We start from the raw sequence: 20,327 nt of genomic DNA on the forward strand, positions 1-20,327 counted from the left end.
AGATATAAAGACACTCAATTCGAGCAGTTCAAGAATTGCATTTATGAGCACAACCCACTGGGCACAGACACCAATTCAAAGTCTAGTACACATTGGTCCAATGTAATTTCGTTGAAATTACGTGGAAACAACATTGATTCAACCAGTGTGTGCCCAGTGGGAAGCATCTCACTCTGGAGAAAGCTGCAGTCGTTACAGATGAGTTTGTGTTGACACAAAACTACCTTCACAAAAAAATCACCCAGTAGTTATCCCTACACAAAAAGCAATCCAGAGAAGTCACCTCCAACTATGAGGTTTCAGTCTTGTTCCACAGTGCCCAAAGATAAGGATTGGCAAAAACAGTTTTTTCGTATACGCCAGTTTGTCATTACTTCCGTGAAAAAGGACACATTGTCTCTCAGTGTCCTAAGTTGAAACAGAAAAATTAGGGAGAAAAAGCAATTTAAGGCTCTGGTTGGGAATGGATTATCTCCTAAACAAGATTTTGGATCAGATGTGTATGAAGCCTTTGTTTCAGACGGGTTCATGTCTCTGCAGAGTGGTGATGCTGTTGAACAGCCTGTGAAGATACTGCAAGACACTGTGGCAGCCCAATCCTTCATTTTGTTTAGCATTTGTCTGACACTTCAGCAACTGTTTACAGTGTGTTAGTTCAAGGCGTGGAGATGGGTTGCATGGAAGTTCCTTTCTATAATGTCAAACTCGAATCTGGTCTTGCTACTGGGTCTGTCGTCGTTGGAGTGAGGCCTAGCCTCCCGGTGAAGGGAGTCTCATCAATTTTGAGCAACGATTTGGCTGGCGGGAAGGTCGTGCCAAATCCTGTTGTTTGTAAGGAACCCAGAGAAGAGGAACCTGAAGGGTTATCTGAAAAGTACCCTAGTGTTCCCTGCGTGTGCAGTTACACATGCTATGTCTAAGAAGATTGCCGAGAGCAAGTCTAGTGTTGAGGAGGATGTCTGCAATCCCACCATGTTCGATCTGTCTGAGACGGTTATGTGTGGTTCTGATTTCGGTAAACCTCCTGAGTTGACCTCTCCTTTGAAAACCCCAAATGTGAGTGAGTTTCTAGGACCTCTGAAAGAAGAGAGGGTCCCTACAGTTAACACTTCGATGTCTAGGAAGCAGCTGATTGCTGATCAAAGTAAAGATGCTTCTCTTTTTGCTGAGATGCATCCAGAGGAGGAGTTTGAAATTCGTGTGGGTTACTTTGACAGAGATGGTGTTCTGATGAGGTGTTAGGGAACAGCAGGACAGTCTGCTGCTCTGCTGGTAATGTCAACATGACGTCATACACTGGACATTACAACACAACACAACACAGCAGGCAGGCTGGAGAATGGGTTATTGATAGACATTTGGCTCGCTCATGTGTTTCTGAATGCTGAGGAGCGATTGCCCAAGAAATTAAACGATCGAGGGAGGGAGGGAGCGAGAGATGACAAAGAGGGGCAGATAACTCAGCCTTTAGTGTGGAGGGGAGAGAGAACGGGGGATGAGCGAAGGGGGAGGGGGAAGGGGAGGTTAAATGAAAACCACATGCAGGTTGAATCTCTCTTATTGTCTTCAACTCAAACCAGCTGGCTGCTCCTGGCTTATCCTTCAATATCAACATCCCTGCAGTCTCCCAAAGCACAAACACACATATACACACACATATACACACACGCATGCATAGACGCATGCACTCACTGTTCTCCTGACCAGTGAATTAAAACAGCCAAGAACATATGTACCTGCATCCCCCTATACACTCTCTCTCTCTCTCTCTCTCTCTCTCACACAAACACACACACGTTGGTGGGGGGGTTGTGGAGGCAGGAAATAGCCTCTCCAGCTCCAAAGCCTCTGCTGTTGATCTTGGCATGCTGCAAAGCATGCTGGGGGATACAATGCAGCTGAGTGGACTAACAGGCCTGCCCTGGCTAACACACCTACACACACACACACACAGAATGGATTATAGCTGAGTCACATATCGCTATTCCCCATTTCCTCCTCTTCTTCTCAGTTTCATCCTTCTCCTTCTTGGTATTGCTCTCTCTCCCCCTCGCTCTCTCTTTATCTCTCTGTCTCATTGACCTGATATCAGTTTACTGAGTCCTTGCACACTGCTACACATACACTCACAAATATGCATGCGTGTTATAACTTGTGTGTGGCAGGATTGTGGCCAGAGAGTTGATTGCTGTTTTCTCCCTCCAACAGTAATGGCTAGCAGACCGACAGGTCGAAGAAAATGGAGAAAAGAAAGAAAGAAAGAAGTTGCAGCATGTTTTTGTTGTTGAGTCATTAGTCTGCCTGTTGTTTGTCCAAACACCAGACGCTTTGTGTTTATGACTGCTGGGGAGTGTGTGTGCTGGGCCCTATCCTCCTACCAGATGCTATTGATCTGAAGGTAACTGCTAGTACAACTCTCTGTTCCTGAGCCAGGTACACATGCCAGCTCTCATTCACTCTCTCTGTGTGTATGTGAGAGAGAGTGTTGTGCGTGCTTGTTTGTGTGTTGGCAGGAGATGTGACAGCAGGAAGAGTCATCAGCAGGACAGAGTAGGGGGCCGGAGAGGGTCTACAGTTCTCATAGTTCAACATCGCAGAGCCATGATAGGCCAATGGACCATTATGACCAGTAGGCTGGTAAATATACCATAACAGGCCAGGACTATCATGGCCAACTCAGCTGTAGACACATCAAGGGTGTTCTCGTTTCCTTTATATGATGATGCCCCTTTGAGAGAGTGGGTCAGTTAATGTCAGTGGGTGAGGAGGAAGAGGATGGGTGGGGAGGGATGAGGCTGACAGAGACAGATGTGTGTGTCTGTGGTCTGGTGCCACTCTGGCTCCTGGCACTCTCTAACGCACTATTTCAGAACTGCTTCCACAAGCACGCACACACACACAGAATGAGTGGAGTGTAAATAGAGCTGATAGAACCTTGATGATCTTGTTCCTGAGGAGAGAGCAGCAGGAAGAGGAGAGGAGGTGAGACCGTAGGAGTTTGCTGCCATCTTGTTACTGCTACTGCTACTGAGCACCTGAACCATAACACATACGCACACACACACACACACACACACACACACACACACTGTTTGAGTAATCAGTTTGAGTTTCTGTTTGAGTAATCAGCATTTCCAGAGAGAGTGCCGTCAGGCCCCAGGGTTATCCCTGGAGGACAGATATCAGCACTCTGATCCACCCGGAGCTCTGAAGCACCAACTCTGTCTCTCCCTCGCTCTCTCACATCGTTGTTCTACTACAGGCTACGAGTGTTTACTGGAAGGCTCTTATTTACCTGGCTGAGTACAGCAATTTCCACTGAGGAGAAAAGCATCTGTGTTTCCGCTGTTGGAAAGCTGTGTGTGTGTGTGTGTGTGTGTGTGTGTGTGTGTGTGTGTGTGTGTGTGTGTGTGTGTGTGTGTGTGTGTGTGTGTGTGTGCAGTCTAGCACCTAAAAGGGTTATTCGGTTGTCCCCATAGGAAAACCCTTTGAAGAACCCTGTTTCATTACCGGTAAATGGAACCTAAAAGGATTCTAACTGGAACCAAAAAGGGTTCTCCTATGGGGACAGCCGAAGAACCCTTTTGGAACCTTTTCTTCTATACTGTACAATTATTTCAGTACGTAACTACAACGCTTTAACAATATAACCATAACTATCACAGGACAGGGGCAACTACAGTGTTTTCACAATGTAACTGCAACCATTACATAATAGTTTCTTACTGACTGATACACTGACAGTGTATCGCAGTTAGAACATGTCGCTAATGACCCCCAAGGGAAAATCAATCCCATAATGCTTGTGGTGGTCTGGGTAAGAGTTTACTCTGTACAAGAGTTCAATCCTACATGAACTATACACCAGCAGACAGGTGTGTGTATGCATGTGAGTGCGCATGCGTGTGTAAAGAATGTCACGCTGCTTGCTTAGCGAGTACCACTTCCTCCTGAATCGGCTCACACCGCGGCTCGAACCCAGGAAACATGACCGCCCTCCTGAAGCATCTTACCAGTCGGTGCCAATGTGAAAAGCTAGACCACGCATCTATAAGATCTCTGAAATATTTGGGTCCTTTGCACCTGTAATGCGTAGGGCCAGGTGTTGTGGTTGTTTTTTGTGGGTTTTCTTTTACCGTTATTTCCAGCACTGGGTTTGCTGCAGTCCAACAATCCTAGGAAATGCTAGTAGTCTCCAATCAATAATTTAATGTCTGGTTGTGCGTGAGTGTTTGGTGGTGGGGGATCGCCTAAACCAGGGGAGGCGTAGCATACGAATCTTTAATTGCACACAAAGCCTATTATTTGACAGGGAATACTATTTGTAGATCAGTGATTCTACACCTCACTTTGCTCAAGCTGATCCTCTCCAACAGACTCAATCCCTGATCATCGGAGGTTATAAGAATGGGGCAATTAGGACAGTTAAAGGGGAGAGACTATGAATCCAACGAGAACCCAGCTAGCACAGAACGTTCCTGTAACGTTCCCTAAAAGGTTTTCCTTTGGTTCTTAGAAAAATAAATTTCACAGAGAACTTTGCTATTTTGGTAAAGTAGAAACACATTGTTCTGAGAATGTTCAAATAACCTCAAAATAATGTAATCTTTTGGTAAATTATAACTTTTACGTAACGTGGTTCCCGTGTGGTTGATGGAAGAAAAAAAGTTCTGGGAACGTTGCATATCTAAGGGCCATATTGGATCAAACTGCTGAAAGAGGAGATAAAGTGTGTGTGGAGGTGAGTGCACATAATTTTTTATTCCCCCAAAAAAACTTGGAAGAAAGTGGAGCCTATTATGAATAAACATGGAGTGGGGGATTACACAGGCCTTCTGAAAGATCTGGTGAAGGTGAAGATGATGGACAAGAAAAAAAGGAGAACAGTGGAAATGGTTATGAAGTAATGTGGAATGAGGGACTTCACAGAATATTTGGAAGAACTAGAGGAAATTGAGAGTGACGAGAGTGAGGATTAATTAGATGTGGTGGCAGGTGCAGTGATGACTGTTGAGAAGAAGTTGAGTGTAGAGGAAAGCAGTGTGGCAAGGAAGGTTGGCATCAAGTGCAAATAGAGGGATACGTGTTCCAGTAGCTCAGAGATGGAACCTGTCGAGAGTGTGGATGAAGTTCCTGCAGTGAGGACCGCCGAGTTTGGGCCTCGGTCCGAGGATGTAAAGGTGTGTGTGTGTGTTCCAATCAGATTGCAGATTTATCCAAACCCGTGTTATAAAGCTAATTGATCATTTAAATTATAATTGTGTTAATTGTTCATAATTTATTTAATTGTGTAATCCCGGGTGTGTGTTCCCAACTTTGTAACCTTCCCAGAACGTTCCCCGCTACCTTCATAAAACCAAAAGAGAACGTCAAAGAACGTTAAGAAAACCATCCGTTTGAACCTTTAATGAACATTGTTAACCTTCAGAGTTCATTCTCAGAACCTTCAAAGAACGTTCCCAGAACGTTCCTAACTTTGTAAGCTTCAGGGAACGTTCCCAGAATATTCTCCGCTACCTTCATACAACCAAAAGAAAACATTCAAAGAACATTAAGAAAACCATCCGTTTTAACCTTTAATGAAAATTGGTGCAACTTTCAGGGAATGTTCTTTCAACATTTGTTATCTGGGAAAAGATCCCAAATTCTAATTCAGAGCGCGCCAATACCCCACTGGGATGCATTACAGACGACAATATATTCTGCAAAACCTGCATTTTACACTGAACAAAAATATAAAATGCAACATGAAGTGTTGGTCCTATGTTTCATGAGATGAAATAAAAGATCCCAGAAATGTTCCATACACACAAAAATAGTATTTCTCTCCAATTCTGTTCACAAATTTGTTTCCATCCCTGTTAGTGAGCATTTCTTCTTTGCCAAGATAATCCATCCACCTGACAGGTGTGGCATATCAAGAAGCTGATTAAACAGCATGATCATTACACAGGTGCACCTTGTTCTGGGGACAATAAAAGGCCACTCTAAAATGTGCAGTTTTGTTACACAACACAATGCCACAGAGGTCTCAAGTTTTGAGGGAGCGTACAATTGGCATGCTGACTGCAGGAATGTCCACCAGAGATGTTGCCAGAGAATTGAATGTTAATTTATTTACCATAAACCGCCTCCAGCGTCGTTTTAGAGAATTTGTCCAACCGGCCTCAAAACCGCAGACCACGTGTATGGCATCGTGTGGGCGAGCGGTTTGCTGATGTCAACGTTGTGAACAGAGTGCCCCATGGTTGTGGTGGAGTTATGGTATGGGCAGGAATAAGCTACGGACAACGAACACAATTGCATTTTAGCAATGGCAATTTGAATGCACAGAGATACCATGACAAGATCCTGAGGCCCATTGTCGTGCACTTCATCCGCCGCCATCACCTCATGTTTCAGCATGATAATGCATGGCCCCATGTCGCAAGGATCTGTACATCATTCCTGGAAGCTGAAAATGTCCCAGTTCTTCCATGGTCTGCATACTCACCAGACATCTCACCCATTGAGCATGTTTTTGATGCTCTGGATCGATGTGTACGACAGCATGTTCCAATTCCAACAAGTGCTCAGCATATGTGGGGACTCCTTCAAGACTGTTGGAAAAGCATTCCAGGTGAAGCTGGTTGAGAGAATGCCAAGAGTGTGCAAAGCTGTCATTAAGGCAAAGGGTGGCTATTTGAAGAATCTCAAATATAAAATATATTTTGATTTGTTTAACACTTTTTTGGTTACTACATGATTCTATATGTGTTATTTCATAGTTTTGATGTCTTCACTATTATTCTACAATGTAGAAAATAGTAAAAATAAAGAAAAACCCTTGAATGAGTAGGTGTTCTAAAACATTTGACCGGTAGTGTACATAGAAAAAATATATACATACCCATTTTAATATTTTGTATACAAACATGGTCTCTTTTTTGCTTTCTTGAGTAAGGCAGCTCCAAAATGCAAGTGTTTCAGCCTAGCTCAGTGCTTTCTGTGGTGGTGGGGCAGCCAGCAGAAAATATGGAGCGTAGGGGTTGGTAATGTTCTCTAGTTGCGCCGTGATTGGCTCAGTGTTCTGTCACTCATTGGGACACTACTTCACCGCAAAATCTATGGGGAGAGCTAAAAAATTCAAGCCCCTTGGGTGCTGCCATAGAGTTAAATTAGAAGTGCCCATCCAAGAAGGCTCAAGGTCATTGGCCACAGATAAAATTACATCAAATCACGTTATATGTACCGTAGCTTTGATTGGACTGATCACGTCAACATCATACTTTCAAAATCTTAGCTAGCAAGCTAGCAGTCATCATCATGAATCAAGTCAACAATCTACTTGCAAATCCTTTTCAATCCTCGTCATTTGAAGAGATTTTGTGAAGAAAAATTATAGATAAAACGTATCGGTGCTCATCGGCCATAAACATCACACAACAAGTTGGAAATCGCAAATTCAACAATGAGCAGGTTTGGAAGGAATCAGTGGCTAACTGCAATCCTTGCAAAGCAATCACTAGCCTGCTATTCAGTGGAGAGGGTTTGTGGTCCAAGTCTGGGTTTAAGGGTCTCTTTTCCAAGCTTAAAAGGATAAACCTTCAACATTGGCCATGCTGTCAATCCAGCATGACTTCTGCCGTGTTCGAAACAACTGGAAACTCGGAACTGGGAAATCTCAGACTTCAGTGAGTTCAAGACAACTTGGAACTGACTGGGAAAACACGTTTTGAACGGTCATCCAACTCAGAATTCCAAGTTGGGAACTCTGGCCTCTTTCTAGAGCTCTGACCTGAAGATCACTGACATCATGATTCAACCTTGTTTTTTTCCATGTACGCAGTTGTCTTTAAAGCACCATAAATCCAGAGAACGCCAGACTTTGATGACAAAGTTTGATGACACATTTTCACACAAAGGACCGCCACACCACCTTCCTGTTCAAGTGAGCACAGCACAACAAAGGTGAGCCCAAAGATGTATTGTATGCTGCTGCATAAATGATGTAATATGCCAGGGAGATATGTATACTGTAGCTAAGAAAGTAATACTAAGTGTATGTTGTGTAGTAAGCTGTTAGTAGCCCATGTGCCCCACCCTCATATTTTGGTCCCTTTTCCCCTCATACCTTAGCCTACTGTTCTGACTTGGTGGTGCACATTTAGCCTATAGCCTCTTTTAGAGAAATGTCATCATCGAATATTGTAAGAGCTTTCATTGTCTGCTTATATCCCCCCTTTATTTATCCTACGGTTCTGACTTGGTGTACAGGGAGAATACTGTAAGAACGGCCCATGTTCTGAATTCTGTCGCTGTACATTTCATAAGTGCTGAACAAATAGTTATATTGACTACGTCTGTCCTAGCTCGCTCATTAATGTCTTAATTGAAATGTGGATCTAATTAAAAAGGGACACAGTTATGAAAGAGGGTCCTCTTCTTGTATAAATACAATATAAATAAAGTATAAATAATATCTGAGAGGAAGATTCACACCCTTCCTCATCCTTGCCTATTTCCATACAGTTCCTGTTTTCAGGACGTACTTTATAGAGTAGAGTATCAATAACACACACGCACACACACACAGCCCGACGCCAGAGGAAACAGGGCTGTTGTGAACGTTGAAACAAAAAGACAATTTTAGAAAGTTCCTCCTGAGCGGGGAAACAAAGGGGGGAAGAGAGATGACGTCGCACATCGGGAACTAGAGGGTCAACTTCTGGCATGGTTGACACACCCTGGGAGCTCACAGTACAATGTCTACACACACACACACACATACACACACACCGGCTAAAAAGTTCAGGAGTAAACATTTGCTTAACAAGTCACATAATAAGTTGCATGGACTCACTAATAATGCAATAACAGTGTTTAACATGATTTCTGAATGACTACCTCATCTCTGTACCCCACACATAGAATTATCTGTAAGGTCCCTCAGTCGAGCAGTGAATTTCAAACACAGTTTCAACCACAAAGACCAGGGAGATTTTCCAATGCCACGCAAAGAAGGGCACCTATTGGTAGATGGGTAAAAATAAAAAAGCAGACGTTGAATATCACTATCAATACACCCAGTCACTGCAAAGATACAGGCGTCCTTCCTAACTCAGTTGGCGGTGAGAAAGGAAACCGCTCAGGGATTTCACCATGAGGCCAATGGTGACTTTAAAACAGTTATGTATTATGTACTGTAATAAGAGAAAAATGAGGATGGATCAACAACATTGTAGTTACTCCACAATACTAACCAAATTGACAGAGTGAAAAGAAGGAAGCCTGTACATAATACAAATACTCAAAAACATGCATCATGATTGCAACAAGGCACTAAAGTAATACTGCAAAAAAATTGTCAAAGCAATTAACTTTTTGTCCTGAATACAAAGTGTTGTGTTAGGAGCAAATCCAATACAAAACATTAATGAGTACCACTCTCCATATTTTCAAGCTTAGTGATGGCTGCATCATGTTATGGCTATGCTTGCATCCCTGAGACCGGGTGTGGTAACTCGTATGTCTAAAGTTTAGTTAAGATGTTCGGTACAGTGTGACTTTTAGTAAAGGGGCTTTATAAAATGAAAACATAGCAATGTATCAACCTACGTGACATCAAAGAGGGCCAACCAACTTTCTGGTAGAGAATGCAGAGATGAGTACTAAAATTGGCGCCCGTAATAAAGCGCACTGCGCTATGATAAATTGCATCTAACGGCTTTAATGAAGTGGCAGCTGCGTTCATATAGATGTCACCATACACTATGACCGATAGGAACGTCGACTGAATAATCTGCTTTCTACTATTTAGCGAGAGGCAGGACTTATTTCTATAGAAGAAGCCCATTTTTATTCTCAGCTTCTTAACTAACTCATCAATATGCCTTTTAGAAGACAACTTTCATCTATCCAGATGCCCAGATATTTGTAAGCAGGGACACAACATGGACACAATCCAAAGTACATATGCTTAAATCAGAGTTATTTTGATGTGCTCTAGAGTTAGAGACTTAGTTTAACCTGCATTCAATACTAATTTCAGGTCAATAAAGTTTTTCAGTAATACAATGAAGGCAGACTGTAGTTCAGATAGAGCCTGGTCAACCGTGGGGGGAATAGCATATACAACAGTATCATCGGCATACAAGTGCAGGTTACAATTTTCTACAGGCAAGTCGATATTGTTAATGTAAACAGTAAAAAGTACATGACCCAGAATCGACCTCTGCGGGACACCTTTCGTAATATCCAGGAAACCTGATTTAACACCAATCAGTAGATACACATTGAGTTCTATTTACAAGTAATTTTTCAAAACCAGTTACATGCATCTTGGTCTAGGCCAATTAAGGAAAGCCTCTGAATTAGCAGTGAGTGATCAACAGTATCGAAAGCCTTTGACAGGTCAATGAAGAGGGCAGCACAATGTATTTTATCCATCCAGTTAACCACATCATTTATAACTAGGGATGCAGCAGAGATAGTGCTATGACCTGGTCTAAGACGCGACTGATGTACATTTAGAATACATTTCAAAGATAAGAAAGATCTTAGCTTAGAATGAATCAAGGTTTCTAATATTTTAGCTATGCAAGAAAGTTTAGAAATAGGGCAATAATTATTTAGGTCACAAAGGTCACCACCTTTGTGAAGGTGGAGTACATGGGCTGCCTTCCAAACCTTGGGGATAGTAGCAGATATATACAGTGGGGAAAAAAAGTATTTAGTCAGCCACCAATTGTGCAAGTTCTCCCACTTAAAAAGATGAGAGAGGCCTGTAATTTTCATCATAGGTACACGTCAACTATGACAGACAAAATGAGGAAAAAAAATCCAGAAAATCACATTGTAGGATTTTTAATGAATTTATTTGCAAATTATGGTGGAAAATAAGTATTTGGTCAATAACAAAAGTTTCACAATACTTTGTTATATACCCTTTGTTGGCAATGACACAGGTCAAACGTTTTCTGTAAGTCTTCACAAGGTTTTCACACACTGTTGCTGGTATTTTGGCCCATTCCTCCATGCAGATCTCCTCTAGAGCAGTGATGTTTTGGGGCTATCGCTGGGCAACACAGACTTTCAACTCCCTCCAAAGATTTTCTATGGGGTTGAGATCTGGAGACTGGCTAGGCCACTCCAGGACCTTGAAATGCTTCTTACGAAGCCACTCCTTTGTTGCCCGGGCGGTGTGTTTGGGATCATTGTCATGCTGAAAGACCCAGCCACGTTTCATCTTCAATGCCCTTGCTGATGGAAGGAGGTTTTCACTCAAAATCTCACGATACATGGCCCCATTCATTCTTTCCTTTACACGGATCAGTCGTCCTGGTCCCTTTGCAGAAAAACAGCCCCAAAGCATGATGTTTCCACCCCCATGCTTCACAGTAGGTATGGTGTTCTTTGGATGCAACTCAGCATTCTTTGTCCTCCAAACACGACGAGTTGAGTTTTTACCAAAAAGTTCTATTTTGGTTTCATCTGACCATATGACATTCTCCCAATCCTCTTCTGGATCATCCAAATGCACTCTAGCAAACTTCAGACGGGCCTGGACATGTACTGGCTTAAGCAGGGGGACACGTCTGGCACTGCAGGATTTGAGTCCCTGGCGGCGTAGTGTGTTACTGATGGTAGGCTTTGTTACTTTGGTCCCAGCTCTCTGCAGGTCATTCACTAGGTCCCCCCGTGTGGTTCTGGGATTTTTGCTCACCGTTCTTGTGATCATTTTGACCCCACGGGGTGAGATCTTGCGTGGAGCCCCAGATCGAGGGAGATTATCAGTGGTCTTGTATGTCTTCCATTTCCTAATAATTGCTCCCACAGTTGATTTCTTCAAACCGCCTGCGATACGCCACTCTACCCACTGCTATCAGACTGCATAATAACTCCAGCTCTTAAATGGTTTTCCCAAAAATGCAGTTTTTTTTAATCACATTTTAATATTAAAATTTCCATCATGAAAAATGTCCTGTAATGTTTCAAGTGTTCTGTATTCTGCTTATGTCACGTATTGTGTTATGTATTTAACAGGTAGCCTAGCGGTTAAGAGTGTTGGGCAAGTATCTGAAAGGTCGCTGGTTTGAATCCCGAGCCAACTAGGTCAAAAATGTGTCATTGTGGCCTTGAGCAAGGCAATTAACCTAAATTGGTCCTATAAGTCGCTCTGGATAAGAGCATCTGCTAAATTACAAATATGTAAGAAAAATAATGTTTGTACATGAATTTGTGCTGGGCAACCTCTTCTTCTCTTGTGCATAAATATAACAAAGTGTTTAAAGTCCCAGTTCCATGGCCTGCAACTCACCATACATGTCACCCATTGAGCATGTTTGTGATGCTCTGGATCGACATGTACGACAGCGTGTTCCAGTTCCCGCCAATATCCAGCAACTTCACACAGCCATTGAAGAGGAATGGGACAACGTTCCACAGGCCACAATCAACAGCCTGATCAACACTATGCGAAGGAGATGTGTCGTGCTGCATGAGGCAAATGGTGGCCCCTACTTTTTTTTTTTAAGGTATGCATATCTGTATTCCCAGTGATGTGAATTCCATAGATTAGGGCCTAATCTATTTATTTTAATTGAATGATTTCCTTATATGAACTGTAACTAAGTAATATATTTGCAATTGTTGCATGTTGCAATTATATATATATATATATATATACACATACACACACACACACACACACACACACACACACACACACACACACATATATATATACATACATACATACATACATACATACATACATACATACATACATACACACACATACATACATACATACATATTTGCCCCCTTTCTAGTTTTCTCTACTTTTGCATATTTGTGATACTGAATGTTATCAGACCAAAACCTAATATTAGATAGATAAAGGGAACAAAAGTGAACAAATAACACAACAATTACATATTTATTTCATAAACAAAGTTATGCAACACCCAATTCCCATGTGTGAAAAAGTAATTGCCCCCTTACACTCAATAACTGGTTGTGCCACCTTTAGCTGCATTGACCTGTAGTTGTTGATCAGTCTCTCACGTCGCTGTGGAGGAATTTTGGCCCACTCTTCCATGCAGAACTGCTTTAACTCAGTGACGTGTGGGTTTTCAAGCACAAACTGCTCATTTCAAGTCCTGCCACAACATCTCAATTGGGATTAGGTCTGGACTTTGACTAGCCCATTCCAAAACTTCAAATTTGTTGCTTTTTAGCAATTTTCATGTAGACTTGATTGTGTGTTTTGGATCATTGTCTTGCTGCATGACCCAGCTGCGCTTCAGCTTCAGCTCACAGACGGATAGTCTGACATTCTCCTGTAGAATTCTCTGATACAGAGCAGAATTCATGGTTCCTTCTATTAAGGCAAGTCGTCCAGGTCCTGAGGCAGCAAAGCATCCCCAAACCATCACACCACCACCACCATTCTTGACCTTTGGTATGATGTTCTTACTGTGGAATGCAGTGTTTGGTTTTCGCCAGGCATAATGGGACCCATCTCGTCCAAAAAGTTGACTAAAGTTTGCCAAAAAGCACCTGGATGATCATCGTATTTTCACTATCACAATTATCGGCGCACTTGCTAGCATTGTCGCAAAAGGGCTGGTGAATAAACAAGGTGTGTGTGTGTGTAGAGGCTTGCCCCCTCACTGGCCAATCAGAATGTGCTCCATGGCGAAATATGTGGTTGCTTCAAGCTGTGTATTTACGGTCTTTTATGCTTTGCCTCGGAATCAACTCCAATTCCAATGTTAGTCCGTTATAGATTGTTAAATGGCTTACAGATGTACAAAATGTAGACCTATCTTTGCTAAATATGTTATCTTTAACCCATTTGTAGTCCACATTGTTCTAATTAATTGCATGGCTTCAATAGCATTCACACTGATATAGGGGCTAGGCCTACTGTAAATTGCATTATGGCTGAGCATGGACATGCCAAACATTGTCAATAAGCAAGATTACATTAATTATTGATAAGGCCTAAAAAGCGAGAATAATTATAATCAAATTCTAAACAACAACTGGTTTTAAATAGGCGATGTCACACTTACAGGCACCATCATTTTCCCAGTGGGCATATAATAATACAACAAAGCAGACCATGGAGGGTTTTATACACATCCAAAGTTTTCACAGTTGCTGGACAAAGATCCAAAAATACATAGAAAGGGAGAATGTCCACTCACCGTTATACTGCTCCCAAATTAGGGATATGTTTTATGAACATAATCGGAGCCATTTTACAGATCAGTTCCCAGAATTTGCATTGGACTCGCCACGGACGTTATCACCATAAAACCAGGAAGGTGAATCATTCTAAGTTTGGTTGTAATACAATTAAACGGAAAACAAGCAATTTTTACAGGTTACAGACCTTCTAAATACGAGGTTCACCAGTATTCACCGAGGTTCTTATCTCTCGTTTCATGATGGTTATGAACACATTGCTGTTACGAATTCAGCCGAGGCTGCCCCTCCTCCTTGCTCGGGCAGATTTCGGCATTCGTCGTCACTGGCTTACTAGCCACTACCGCTCCATTTATCATCACTCCATTTGTCTTGTCTTTCACACACACCTGGTACTCATTCCCTCATTAGTCTGTGTATAAGCATTCCCTCTGCCCCTTTGTTAGTGACTGTTCGTTGTGAGAGTGAGTAGCTCGGTTGAATTACTTTTTACTTGTATGCAGCCAAGGTTGATTTTCCCTTGTGCTAGTTTCGTTCTGTCGCTATATGCACTACATTATTGTACACTGAATAAACTCTTGATTTCAGTGTTTTACCTCCTGCGCCTGACTCTGTCATTCACACCTCATCACAGAATCACTCACCCGCTATGGAGTCAGCGGGAGAAGAGCGCACACCTGGAATCGTGGCAAGTGTCCAGGAGCATTCCACGATGCTGGCCAGCTTGGGGGAAGCGATGGATCGGGTTCTTCAGGTCGTCCAACGCCTGGAGAGAAGAGGAACCAATCTGTCGAGACCAGCTGGCCAACCGGATCCAGCCACCTACATCACAGCACCCGGAGGGATCCAGATATCCCGACCTCGGGCGTTCGATGGCGCCATCAGATCGAGGGCAGGTGTCCGTCCTCATTTCCTGCCTCTCGGGGAAAGCCCTGGAGTGGGCCAACGCGGTTTGGAGAGAAGGAGGAGCCGTGTTGGAGGACTACACCGTGACCAAGCATGTCCCGAAACACCTCATTCACAAAGGACTGGAACACTGAGGGAGCATTCAGCACAACCACGGGGCATTATGAATACCTGGTGATGCCCTATGGTTTGATGAATGCTCCCTCAGTCTTCCAGTCCTTTGTGAACGAGGTGTTTCGGGACATGCTTGGTCGCGGTGTAGTGGTCTACATCGACGACATCTTGGTATATTCCGCTACGCGCGCCGAGCATGTGTCCCTGGTTTGCAAAGTCCTGGCCGACTGTTGGAAAATGACCTTTATGCTAAGGCAGAAAAGTGTATGTTATTACAGCAGTCAGTCTCCTTCCTCGGATACCGCATTTCTACCACAGGTGTGGTAAATGTAAATGTAAATATAGCACAGGCATTACGCACAGATCCATCTCCACCGCAGTGTCCAGCTGGGCTGCAGTACGTGCCTGTGCTTATCCGTGATCGTCTGATCTACTGGGCACACACGTCACCCTCCTCTGGTCACCCAGGTATCGGTCGTACAGTACGCTGCCTGACCGAAAAGTACTGGTGGCCTACCTTGGCTAAGGACGTGAGGGTGTATGTTTCCTCCTGCTCAGTGTGCGCCAAGAGTAAGGCACCTAGGCACCTCCCAGCGGGTAAGTTAAAACCTTTACCAGTTCCACAATGACCATGGCCTCATTTGAGTGTTGATTTTTTAAACTGATGTCCCTCTCTCTCAAGGGAACACCACCATCCTGGTCGTTGTGGACCGCTTTTCGAAGCGGTCTCCCCATGGCTCTGCAAACTGCGGAGGCCCTGTTTACACACGTCTTCTGGCACTACGGGGTACCAGAGGATATAGTGTCTGACCGAGGTCCCCAGTTCACGTCAAAAGTCTGGAAGGCGTTCATGGAACGTCTGGGAGTCTCGGTCAGCCTGACCTCTGGGTTCCACCCTGAGAGTAATGGGCAGGTGGAATGGGTTAATCAGGATGTGGGTAGGTTCCTGAGGTCCTATTGCCAGGACCGGCCGGGGGAGTGGCCGGTGTTCCTGCCATGGGCAGAATATGCCCAGAACTCTCTCCGCCACTCCTCTACGAACCTAACGCCATTTCAGTGTGTTTTAGGTTATCAACCGGTTCTGGCACCGTGGCACCAGAGCCAGACCGAAGCTCCTGCGGTGGATGACTAGTTTCGGCGCGCGGAGGAGACGTGGAACACTGCCCATGTTCACCTCCAACGCGCCGTGCGTCATCAGAAGGCCAACGCTGACCATCACCGCAGTGAGGCCCCCGTCTGGCTCTCGACCCGGAATCTGCCCCTCCGCCTGCCCTGCCGGAAGCTGAGCCCGCGGTTTGTAGGGCCGTTCAAAGTCCTGAGGAGAATCAACGAGGTCACATATAGGTTATTACTCCCCCCGTTTACCGTATTAACACCTCGTTTCATGTGTCTCTCTTCAGGCCGGTGGTGGCTGGTCCGCTCCAGGAGTCTGAGGTGCGGGAGGTCCCTCCACCTCCTTTGGACATCGAGGAGGCGCCGGCGTACTCTGTCCGGTCCATCCTGGATTCGAGGCGCCGGGTGGGGGGCCTTCAGTACCTCGTGGAGTGGGAAGGATACGGTCCGGAGGAACAGTGCTGGGTCCCGGTGAGGGATATCCTCGATCCCTCTCTGCTGAGGGACCTCCATCGTTGCCATCCGACTCGCCCTGCTCCGCGTCCTCCTGGCCGTCCACGAGGCCGTTGTTGGCGCGCTGCTGGAGCTGCGCGTCAAGGGGGGGGGGGGGGGGGGGGGTACTGTCACGAATTCAGCCGAGGCTGCCCCTCCTCCTTGCTCGGGCAGGTTTCGGCGTTCATCGTCACCGGCTTACTAGCCACTACCGCTCCATTTGTCTTGTCTTGTCAATTACACACACCTGGTACTCATTCCCTCATTAGTCTGTGTATAAGTGTTCCCTCTGCCCCCTTGTCCTTTGTGAGTGATTGTTCGTTGTGAGAGTGAGTAGCTCGGTTGAATTACTCTTTACTTGTATGCAGCCAAGGTTGATTTTCCCTTGTGCTAGTTTCGTTCTGTCGCTATATGCGCTACATTATTGTACACTGAATAAACTCTTGATTTCAGTGTTTTACCTCCTGCGCCTGACTCTGTCATTCACACCTCATCACAATTGCCTACATCATGGATGGGGTTTTACGCCTTAATTGAGAGGAGGGGAGGCTATGCTTGGTTTTTAATCAAATCAAATTGTAAAAAACTGTTTTTTAATGTTTCTAAATACGAAGTATACAGGCACCAAAACCACATTAGGCTACTCTTGTTCCATGTCATATGGGCACTGTGTGTCACGGCTGGATAGGCTGCGTTTCCGCTGTCAAAATACATGCCATAACCAACTGCATTACTGCTAAAACCAGCTTTTGGTTGGTCTTAAATATCCCTATCAGCGCTGCCTGAAATTAGCACATTGGATCATGTTAAGGACACACTCAAATATCTCCGCCCTGCCCATCTGAGTGCACGCGTCAGATATAAGACAGGTAAATTGCCCAACCTGGCATTAGGGCTGGAAAACGCCATTGCACCAGTTTTTACAATGACGAAATTGCAAACTAACGTGCGTTTGACATTAGCGCCGCCTTATCGCAAGCCGAAAATAGAGCCCATAGTGTGCATTTTTATAGCTGCTGAGACAAAACGGTCCTGTAGCTGATATTACGTAACGCTATCTCAACCTGTTTGTTTCTGAATGAAGCTGCCATGCGGTGGGGTCAGGGCCAGAGAGAGGATGCATGGAGTTAGTTCCCCCCCATCCCCAACCACACACACAAAACTTGGGTTCCTAAACAGGAGTCACCCCATGGAGGTGGATGTTTTTGTGGCACACATAAACACACATCACTTATCTATCACAGACACAACGTGAACCACATGGATGTAGTTGCTGGTAATGCCATCCAGCCTGGAGGAGGGCTGTGACATGAGTAGAGCAGGGGTCTGGGCTAGTGGAGGACACACACAGCAGGCATCTGGACCAGGTTAGATCTGCTCTATTTATTGTGTGTAAATATCTCTGAAGCTGGGGGCCCATGCCATCAATCAGAAGCAGAGTGGTATACACACACTTTGGAGATTGTGGTGCGCATGTACACACATACCCGGCTGTGGCCTGCAGGTAGGGAGAAGTATTTCCCCCTACCTAGCAGAGATAACAGCCCAGCGGGCAAAACTGGTTGGTTTATGACTTCATAGTCAGGTTGTATTACATTTAATTAACATATCTATCTGGTTGTAATCTGATTATTTGACCAGATTGCAACCAAAATATGAAGTATTTTCTATGACGTCTTGATTTCGCCATTGAAAAATATGCATTTACCTGGTTGTAACAGAGATGGTCTAGTTATGCCATCTTCTCAACCAGAAAACATATTTACGACCAGAAAATGGCGTCATTATGACAACCACACCAACTCTAAACTATGATCTAATGCCAAACTACTCAGACATTTTTCTTCTCTCAGACAGGAAATGAGTGACTTGTTAACAAAGATGTGCTCCATCTCTCTCCGTCACCCATATGACGTGTTAACCACAACAATGACGTGACCACTGACTGACCAGCACTCTATCTGGACAGAAACTCTAGAAGGTTCTGCAGGCCAAGCAAGGCCCTATGCCGTTTACTCTGAAGTTAGTGGTGTTCAGTAGTTATGTTGCGGTTTGTTGATCTCTAGGCGTGACACAGTGTTTGGGGGTATTTATACTGAACAAAACTATAAACACAACATGTAATTAGTTGGTCCCATGTTTCATGAGCTGAAATATAAGATCCCAGAAATTTTCCAATTGCACAAAAATAGTATTTCTCTCAATTTTTGTGCACTAATTTGTTTACATCCCTGTTGGTGAGAATTTCTCCTTTGCCAAGATAAGCCATCCACCTGACAGGTGTGGCATATGAAGAAGCTGATTAAACAGCCTGATCATTACACAGGTGCACCTTGTGCTGGTGACAATAAAGGCCACTAAAATTTGCAGTTTTGTCACACAATATAATGCCACAGATGTCTCAAGATGAGGGAGTGTGCAATTGGCATGCTGACTGCAGGAATGTCCCACAGAGCTGTTGCCAGATAATTAAATGTTAATATGTCTACCATGAGCCGCCTCTGATGTCATTTTAGAGAATTTGGCAGTTCGTCCAACCGGCCTCACAACTGCAGACCACGTGTAACCATGCCAGCCCAGGACCTCCACATCCGGCTTCTTCACCTACGGGATCGTCTGAGACCAGCCACCCGGACAGCTGATGCAACTGAGGAGTATTCTGTCTGTAATAAACCCCTTTTGTAGGGAAAAACTAATTCTGATTGCCCTCCCAGGCTCACCCATGGCTGTGCCCAGCTTCCCAGTGGGTGGGCCCACTCATGGCTGCACCCCTGCCCAGCCATGTGAAATCCATAGATTAGGGCCTAATGAATTTATTCCAATTGACTGATTTCCTTAATGAACTGTCACTCAGTAAAATCATTGAAATTGTTGCATTTATATTTTTGTTTAGTGTAGTTTCACACATACACATGGTGTGAGATGAATAAGAGACATTGTCGTTCCTCTGACCCCTCATCAGTCTCCCCCAGAGGGACTCGGGTGCCTGTAGGTCTGGGAAATCGTTGGACCTGCAGTGTGTGTGACCTGGTACCAGTTAGACATGATACTGAGAACAAAGACGTACCACATATCAAAGCAGAAAATTGAAAAACACAAGCGCATGCACACTTCATGAAAACAACTGAGCCTTTCCAGAACCCCTCACTTACCCAACAGTGTGGTGTGGCATCCTGCCCTGCTATTGTAATTGGCCCTCTTGATTGATGTTTGATATTTCTCAATCATATTTCTCAAGGACTTTCTCAAGGACTTCTGTGGTCAGTACCAGTCAGAACAGTCTGTGTGTATGCATAATATGTTTATGTGCCAATACTGGCTATTGTCCCTTCTATCCATCTTTCTATCCATCTAGAGCAGGGGTTTTCAAACCTCTCCTCAGGGACCCCCATCCGTTCCATGTATTTTAACTTCTCCACAGCTAACACACCTGATGAACTTGTCAACTAATCATCAAGCGCTTGAGAATAGGTGAATCAGGTGAGCTGGTTTAGGGCTACAACAAA

Source organism: Coregonus lavaretus (genome assembly GCF_964263955.1).
Source record: "Coregonus lavaretus genome assembly, chromosome: 21".
Taxonomy (NCBI): Eukaryota; Metazoa; Chordata; class Actinopteri; order Salmoniformes; family Salmonidae; genus Coregonus; species Coregonus lavaretus.